Source organism: Schistocerca nitens, chromosome 4 (genome assembly GCF_023898315.1).
Source record: "Schistocerca nitens isolate TAMUIC-IGC-003100 chromosome 4, iqSchNite1.1, whole genome shotgun sequence".
Lineage (NCBI taxonomy): Eukaryota > Metazoa > Arthropoda > Insecta > Orthoptera > Acrididae > Schistocerca > Schistocerca nitens.
In genome coordinates, this window is record NC_064617.1 from 698,246,145 (window position 1) to 698,254,540 (window position 8,396).

The 8,396-nt window shown below is 42.7% G+C and overlaps 1 protein-coding gene across 1 annotated transcript in view; it reads right to left on the reverse strand.

The window, feature by feature from the left end:
- The window catches only part of LOC126252509 (UDP-glycosyltransferase UGT5-like), a 46,160-nt gene extending 40,829 nt beyond the window's left edge, over positions 1–5,331 (reverse strand). The window contains exon 1 of the mRNA XM_049953404.1: positions 5,197–5,331. The gene's annotated coding sequence lies outside the window, so the exon portion shown is untranslated. The remainder of the gene's footprint in view (positions 1–5,196) is intronic.
- Between the last annotated feature and the right edge of the window lie 3,065 nt (positions 5,332–8,396).

An 8,396-nucleotide genomic window follows, 5' to 3' on the forward strand; every position in this document is an offset into this window, starting at 1 on the left:
TCTCGCATTGTTCTGCTAGTATACGTATATTCCCAGCGAACCTTTCTTCTAGCTCCATCACCTGCTTACTAATGACTTGCTGCCCCTCTTCTAAGGCGGAGATGCGTTGGTCAATGATCGCCAGTTTCTCCCCAACACCCTGTACTATTTCACTAGTCAATCTTTTATTTGCTTCCTCGATATGCCTCCTATTTTCTTCTGCTTATTTTTTATTCACTTCCTCGATATGTCTCCTGTTTTCTTCCGCTTGTTTTTTATTTACTTCCTCGCTATGTCTCCTATTTTCTTCCGCTTGTTTTTTATTCACTTCCTCGATATGTCTCCTATTACTGTCTAGTAATTGTTGTAGCGTAGTCTGTAATGAATTTGCATCTATCGAATGATTCGAAATCACTACAGCGGGCTCAGGATGGACAACACTTGTACTTGCGTTTTCCGCGTTTCGTTCATGGTCGGACTCGACGTTTTGACCTCGTCCTTGTTCAGGGTTATTGTCTGGCAGGATTTTCCGATCGCGGCTCCCTGAACAGCTACGCGTCTCCATCATAAGGGTAGTTACTCCGTGCTCCAAAATACGACAAGAATAATGCCAAAGTCTCCTAATGGACTCACAGTCCCCACAAAGCACCCAAGATTTACTATATTACACCGATACACGCCACAGGACAAGAATCAACAAACACTTGTAACACAATTGAATACTAAATCACAATGTGTATACAGTAATACATATACAAGGTAAAACATGTAAGAAAATGCACACCTATATCATAAATTCACGTCAATTCCGTATCACAGAAAGACAATATACCAGTTAGCACATCCAACCGAAAATAACTAATCCTTACTGCGCATAAGAAGATCTCTGGTTTACCGAAATCCGTGAGCAGGGTAAGCCATATGTAACTATTCGTGAGGTATCGTGGGCAAGTTGCAACAATATCACATCACACAATCTTGTTAACATTATCTAAAACAAACATGCGATCAGACAGTTAGTGATGCCGGTAGCCCAACAACTATAATGTTCTACCACGTGGTCGGCTCCCCACGGACGAAAGACACATAAAGCAAGGAAAATTTACGAGAAGGCAAAGCTTTAAATCTTTAGAAAGGTGAAAGCTTATGCAGGCACAGCTGAAGGCAAACAGACATTCATACAGAAGCGAGTGCTCACTTCTTACCGACACCTTTGTGTGGCGCTCTTCCGGCGGATCCAAGTCTGCTACGGAAATTTGCTAAAAGAAAAATCTGCCAAAGTTTTGCATTCCTTGCTGCGACAAGGCAAAGCAATCTTCCAGATTTGAAAAGCGAGACCAAAAGCTAACAGCTCTCCCCTCGCCAAGTAACAACGCGCCATGCGGTCAGTCTAACTCACCCTTCTTCGACTGGAACACAGCTGTGGACGCTTCCCGTACCGGCGGCAGACTGCCTCCCGCTTCTCCAGCCTCTTCCACGCTCCGCGTGGACCGGAAAACCCCAAGATGCCATTTCCGCCACCAACCGAACGCAGGTGGATTTCTCACAAGTAGAGTAAACCTCTTTGCCGACTTGACCACTACGAGAGTTGGCTATTCTGTACAACTGCTGCTGAATCTGTACGACTATCGCAGACTTTCTGCAGCAGACTACGCCACCGTCTAGCAACGTGACACACAACCACATTCATTCAATCACACTACTATGAGAGTAAAGAGAATAGAGAAACAAGGAAAAGAAAGAGAAATGGTATGAAAATGGGCTACCGGACTAATGAAAGGTGGCTACAGGACCCTTTCAAAGTTGTGCCACAAGTTTCTCTCTCATGAATTCTATTCAATACCTTCTCATTAGTTATGTGATCTACCCATCTAATCTTCAGCCTTCTTCTGTAGCACCAGATTTCGAAAGCTTCTATTCTCTTCTTGTCCTAACTATTTTTCGTCCATGTTTCACTTCCATACATGGCTACACTCCATACAATTACTTTCTGAAACGACTTCCTGACACTTAAATCTATACTCGATGTTAACAAATTTCTCTTCTTCAGAGATGCTTTCCTTGCCATTGGCAGTCTACATTTTATATCCTCTCTACTTCGACCATCATCAGTTATTTTGATCCCCAAATAGCAAAACTCCTTTACTAATTTAAGCGTCTCATTTCCTAATCTAATTCCCTCAGCATCACCCGATTTAATTGGACTACATTCAATTATCATCGTTTTGCTTTTGTTGATGTTCATCTTATATCCTCCTTTCAACACACTGTCCATTCCGTTCAACTGCTCTTCAAAGTCCTTTGCTGTATCTGACAGAATTACAATGTCATCGGCGAACCTCAAATTTTTATTTCTATGGATTTTAATTCCTACTCCGAATTTTTCTTTTGTTTCCTTTACTGCTTGCTCAATATACAGATTGTGTAACATCGGGGATAAGCTACAACCCTGTCTCACTCCCTTCCCAAACACTGCTTCCCTTTCATGCCCCTTGACTCTTATAACTGCCATCTGGTTTCCATACAAATTGTAAATAGCCTTTCGCTCCCTGTATTTTACCCCTGCCACCTTTAGAATTTGATAGAGAGTATTCCAGTCAACATTGTAAAAACTTTCTCTAAGTCTACAAATGCTACAAACGTAGGTTTGCATTTCCTTAATCTATTTTCTAAGATAAGTCGTAGGGTCAGTATTGTCTCACGAGTTCCACCATTTCTACGGAATCCAAACGGATCTTCCCCAAGGTCGGCTTCTACCAGTTTTTCCATTCGCCTGTAAAGAATTGGTGTTAGTATTTTGCAGCCGTGGCTTATTAAACTGATCGTTCGGTAATTTTCACATCTGTCAACATCAGCTTTCTTTGGAATTATTATATTCTTCTTGACGTCTGAAGGTATTTCGCCTGTCTCATATATCTTGATCACCAATTGGTAGAGTTTTGTCAGGGCTGCCTCTCCCAAGGCTGTCAGTAGTTCTAATGGAATGTTGTCTATCCCCTGAGCCTTGTTTCGACTTAGGTCATTCAGTGCTCTGTCAAACTCTTCACGCAGTATCTCCCATTTCATATTCATCTACATTCTCTTCCCTTTCCATAATATTGTCCTCAAGAACATCGCCCTTGTTTAGACCCTCTGTATACTCCTTCCACTTTTCTGCTTTCCCTTCTTTGCTTACAACTAGGTTTCCATCTGAGCTCTTGATATTCATATTAGTGGTTCTCGTTTCTCCAAAGATCTCTTTAATTTTCCTGTAGGCAGTATCTACCTTACCGCTAGTGATATATACCTCTACATCCTTACATTTGTCCTCTAGCCATCCCTGCTTAGCCATTTTGCACTTCCTGTCGATCTCATTTTTGAGATGTTTGTATTGCTTCTTGCCTGCTTCATTTACTGCATTTTTGTGTTTTCTCCTTTCATCAATTAAATTCAATATCTCTTCTGTTATCCAAGGATTTCTAGTAGCCCTCGTCTTTTTACCTACTTGATGCCTTGCTGCCTTCACTATTTCATCTCTGAAAGTTACCCATTGTTATCCTACTTTATTTCTTTCCCCCATTTTTATTGGCAATCGTTCCCTAATGCTCTTTCTGAAACTCTCTACAACCTCTGGTTCTGTCAGTTTATGCAGAGCCCATCTCCTTAAATTCCCACCTTTTTGCAGTTTCTTCAGTTTTAATCTACAGTTCATAACCAATAGATTGTGGTCAGAGTCCACATCTGCCCCTGGAAATGTCTTACAATTTAAAACCTGGTTCCCAAATCTCTGTCTTACCAATATACAATCTACCTGAAACCTTCTAGTATCTCCAGGCTTCTTCCATGTGTACAAACTTCTATGATGATTTTTGAACCAAGTGTTAGCTATGGTTAGTGAGCCCCCAGTAAATGTTTCCCTGTTCCGGTAGTATGAATTATATCTCTCGATAATGGCACAGTATTGGTTACTTCATCTAATACACGACGAGAAAGGACAGGGCCGTTTTCCCATAATATGTCACATAAAATTTCCACTCTAGGCAGTCCCAGACATAAAATAAAAGCGACACGTTATGTTTCATTTGCGTTAGTATTGTATAGACCCTAATGTGTGGTAGTGATTTCCGCCACCAAATTTCGTAATGTTAAATGTACATATCGCGCGGTGACTAATCATTAACTCAGGAGATAAGGGTATGTTCGGAACTGTGCAATCAATGGGTTGGGTTGGGTTGTTTGGGGGAGGAGACCAGACAGCGAGGTCATATTTCTCATCGGATTAGGGAGGGACGGGGAAGGAAGTCGCCCGTGCCCTTTCAAAGGAACCATCCCGGTATTTGTCTGGAGCGATTTAGGGAAATCACGGAAAACCTAAATCAGGATAGCCGGACGTGGGATTGAACCGTCGTCCTCCCGAATGCGAGTCTAGTGTGCTAGCCACTGCGCCACCTCACTCGGTGTGTGCAATCAATCATCGTTCCGCGAAGTATGCGTGACTGGAATAGAAAAGGTAAAAGGTGGCGTTCCTGAACCGTCAAAAAAATGGTTAAAATGGTTCTAAGCACTATGGGACTTAACGTCTGAGGTCATCATTCCCCTAGAACTTAGAACTACTTAAACCTAACTAACCTAAGGACATCACACACATCCATGTCCGACCTGAACCGTCACTTTGACATGTAGTATGCAGTTCTTTATTGTGTTAATAAGCAAGGAAGAGGAGCGGAGGAAAGAGCTATTAGATACGTATGTCACGACACAAAATAAACTATTATTAGAAACGATGACGTAATGGCCTAAGCGTAAGTAAGAGAGCAAATATTTTTTAGCGTCGACAAGAATTAATAACAAATCGGAGGGTGAACAAATAACAAACAACAATGAGGCAAACTACTGAGAGTAACGTAGCACATCGACATCGCTTCCACTCGTATTGAAAAAAATTGTGGTCTTATAGTGTCATCTGAGCAATGGTAAATCTCCAGAAATTTCCTTCAGTCTAGAAATGCTCAGTACTTCTTTCGTAGGTGAGCACTGGGTGACTGTATGTATGGAGAGGTGGATGGCATGAATACACTCCTGAGAACCTCGTTTTCAATGAAACTCTGTCAAACCTGCCTCGTCTACACATTGATATAGTGTCTGAGAAATTTAGTGAACCGGGTGATGTTTCTGTAGCCTCTGGATGCACGCAGCACAGAGGAGCTCAAAGCAACGATCAAATCTCTGATAACTTACGGAATAAACGCATGGAAACAAGCAGCGCGCGATCTGATGAAATAAAGAGCACTGCAGCTACTTATATGAAGGCGATTTCAGGAGCTGAAGAGAACGATGTTGCACTTGCACCGATGGTGCCAATATGGGCGTCGAAACAACCTCTGGAGCAACTGGCTGCAGCGTGCACACGTTCAGCCATTTATCTCGCACCGAATGTCTTTGCCAGATGACGTACTCGGCGGCGTCAAAATCGCTGTATCATCGGGAAGAAGCACCTTGCTATCACTGGCTGGTGGAATTGTCAGCTCAGGCTAGTTTACGCTAAGACATTTATCTTCGCCTGGTTTGGGAATCGTCACCATGACACGGCGAATATTTACAGCTTTCAGTGTAGGGTTACATGACCCATGTTTAGACCACGGCCTCTCATCCCGGAAGTTTTAACTCAGAGTTAACGACGTAATTACTACAACGCTGGATGTCATAACTGAAATGAGAAATTAAGATTATTTTAAAATTTGCCGTTTGCTGTTGTTAAAACAGTGACAGCTAAGAAAGTGATCTAGTAGTTTGCTTACAGTGTGCCGTTAAGGGTAAAGCTGTGGTGAAGCTTTCATTGGCTGGTATCGTTACTGTTTTCGTAAAAGCTTAACTCGACAACTCTCTCGTTACACTTCTGCTTTTGGTAATCAGGAGCCTTCGCTACAGACTGCTGACTCCTGGTTTACAGAGGTCGTGCTTTCGTCAGTCAAGAAATGTGTGAAGATGGATGTAAATATGTTTTTGTCCCGAGATACAGCGGAACAGTTCGCAAACTGACAGAAAGAGATCACGATGGGGTTTTCAGTAAGATAAAGACATTCTTAGGCGTACTGAGGTCTGTTTCTGTATTATGAGAGGTGGCGGTTTTGTTCGTAATATTTGTCACAGAGAGCATATTTCCAGAGTACATGCGTAGAAGAACCTCTTTGAATACCAAAGTTCATGTTCTTGCCACATATTCAGGCCCTGTTGAACTGCGGAATAATTTTATTGTACACATTTATATTTTTAGAAAAGTTCTCAGAATAGAGAAGGTTAGAACTGGGCCGGTGTGTCAATTGGAATGTCAACAAGGTGTACCGCCATTTAATACACTACTGGCCATTAAAATTGCTACACCCGAAGATGACGCGCTACAGACGTGAAATTTAACCGACAGGAAGAAGATGCCGTGATATGCAAATGATTAGCTTTTCAGAACATTCACACAAGGTTGACGCCGGTGGCGACACCTACAACGTGCTGAGATGAGGAAAGTTTCCAACCGATTTCTCATAGACAGACAGCAGTTGACCGGCGTTGCCTGGTGAAACGTTGTTGTGATGCCTTGGGTAAGGAGGAGAAATGCCTACCATCACGTTTCCGACTTTGATAAAGGTCGGATTGTAGCCTATCGCGATTGCGGTTTATCGTATCGCGACATTGCTGCTCGCATTGGTCGAGATCCAATGACTGTTAGCAGAATATGGAATAGGTGGGTTCAGGAGGGTAATACGGAACGCCGTGCTGGATCCCAACGGCCTCGTATCACTAGCAGTCGATATGACAGGCACCTTATCCGCATGGCTGTAACGGATCGTGCCGCCACATCTAGATCCCTAAGTCAACAGATGGGGACGTCTGCAAAACAACAACCATCTGCACGAACAGTTCGACGATGTTTGCAGCAGCACGGACAATCAGCTCGGCGGCCATGGCTGCGGTTACCCTTGACGCTGCATCACAGACAGGAGCGCCTGCGATGGTGTACTCAACGACAAACCTGCGTGCACGAATGGTAAAACGTCATTTTTTCGGATGAATCCAGGTTCTGTTCACAGCATCATGATGGTCGCATCCGTGTTTGGCGACATCGAGGTGAACGCACATTCTAAGCGTGTATTTGTCATCGCCATACTGGCGTATCACCCGGCGAGAAGGTATGGGGTACCATTGGTTACACGTCTCGGTCACCTCTTGTTCGCATTGACGGCACTTTGAACAGTGGACGTTACACTTCAGATGTGTTACGACCCGTGGCTCTACCCTTCATTCGATCCCTGCGAAAGCGAAACCTTACATTTCAGCAGGATAATGCACGACGGCATGTTGCAGGTCCTGTACGGGCCTTTCTGGATACAGAAAATGTTCGACTGCTGCCCTGGCCAGCACATTCGCCAGATCTCTCACCAATTGGAAACGTCTGGTCAATGGTGGCCGAGCAACTGGCTCGTCACAATACGCCAGTCACTACTCTTGATGAACTGTGGTATCGTGTTGAAGCTGCATGGGCAGCTGTACCTGTACACGCCATCCAAGCTCTGTTTGACTCAATGCCTAGGCGTATCAAGGCCGTTATTACGGCCAGAGGTGGTTGTTCTGGGTACTGATTTCTCAGGATCTATGCACCCAAACTGCATGAAAATGTAATCACATGTCAGTTCTAGTGTAATATATTTGTCCAATGCATACCCGTTAATCATCTGCATTTCTTCTTGGTGTAGCAATTTTAATGGCCAGTAGTGTATCTTATGTTTTGACTATTTGAACATTGTCAGTTTAATCACTTCATGAACTCAGGAAAGCATCACATCACTCTTTTCCCCTTTCTTTTTAAAGTACTGAATGTTTTATATTCAAATTACAGTACTTGTAAACGACAGTTAATTTCATTGTAGATATACTAATATTTTCTAGTTCTCATTGTGTCAGTCGTTTATGATTAATACACAACTACATCACACACATTCCACACACCACATTTGCGTATTCAAAAGTTTTAATGTACGGTTATCTTAATATGTATTGCAGATTGTGTGATTCGATTATTTGTGAATGGTTTAATCAAGCTTGGCCCCCTCGCGTTGCATCTAGCAACATTTGTTTATGTCATATCAAAAGCAGCATGATCTCTTTCAGCTCATTTTTTTACAGATGAGTGTAGTCAAGGTAGGCATGCACTGCGGAATAGAACTATGTTTCCGTTGTTGCACAGGTAAGTCATATCTTTCTTAGAGCCACGATCAGACTTTGTTTAGTGCCTTTAAGGAATGGTGAGTTTTTATTCATTTTTCACAGGTTGAGATTACCTTAAGCTGTAGTGCTTGTTTATCCTGTATGTCTATCAGTTATAGTTGTTGGGTCAAACATCCTATCGTATTCAGAGCATTGTGTTAAAAAATGTGTTGCTCTGTGCT